Source organism: Seriola lalandi, unplaced genomic scaffold (genome assembly GCF_002814215.2).
Source record: "Seriola lalandi dorsalis isolate HSWRI2012SDOR001 ecotype SW California unplaced genomic scaffold, Sedor1 jcf7180002054321, whole genome shotgun sequence".
Classification (NCBI taxonomy): domain Eukaryota; kingdom Metazoa; phylum Chordata; class Actinopteri; order Carangiformes; family Carangidae; genus Seriola; species Seriola lalandi.
This window is the reverse complement of record NW_019524874.1, coordinates 1-734: the sequence shown is the minus strand read 5'-3', so window position 1 is coordinate 734 and position 734 is coordinate 1. Positions and strand designations below refer to the sequence as shown.

At 34.9% G+C, this 734-nt stretch overlaps 1 long non-coding RNA gene across 1 annotated transcript; it reads right to left on the bottom strand.

Annotated features, from left to right (window-relative positions):
• LOC147819090 (uncharacterized) lies at positions 1-705 on the bottom strand. Its single transcript, XR_015437290.1, has 3 exons — positions 588-705; positions 188-262; positions 1-45 (listed from the first exon to the last, which is right to left on the bottom strand). It is a non-coding gene; the product is annotated as an uncharacterized LOC147819090 (long non-coding RNA).
• Positions 706-734: the final 29 nt, after the last annotated feature.

Here is a 734-nt window from a genome sequence, read left to right as displayed (position 1 = left end):
GCCTCCTGAACTTTCTCTTTGTAAAATGTTTCCATCTGAGACAAACTGTGTTAAAAACATCATCAATGGTTAGTCTGGTGAAAACACGTCAGAGCACAGATTCATTGTTAAAATCAATGATTCTGTTAATACTTGTGACTCTAAACTGTCTGTCAGGTCCATTAATCCAGTGCTTTGAAAAACAAACCTTTCTTTGTGTTCACGTTCATGTGTTTCACACCGCTGGCAGCTGGATTTCTCATCTTCTGTTTTCAGTCTTTTGCTGCACAGAAGAAATATGTTTGTTATTAGTTTGTTATAGTTTAGGAGGAACTGATTGTCAAGTAGAGAACCTGGGACCATTTCACAGGCTACCATTCAGGATTTCCCAGTGTCCATGGAAGGAATCCACTGTGCAGTAGATATTTACTGTAAAGTCTTGACTAATTAATCCAGCAAGATGGTTATCAATCTACACAACCTTTATTCAAATGGAGCATTATTTAATGGTTAATGATGGAGGTAATGGAAAACGAAAGATTTTTCTTTAAACATTTCTGAAACCTTCTTATGGTTGTTATAGTAATTAAATACAATTAACTACATACCCTACAGCCTCTATCTGATTGTCATCAGGTGGTGGCCTGTGGAAACATAAAAAAATCAATTAAATGAGTTTAAATGTTTTGTTGACAAACACATTAATATGAAATAAACAAATAATAAATAAATGTCTACCTCAGTTCCTGTGGCAG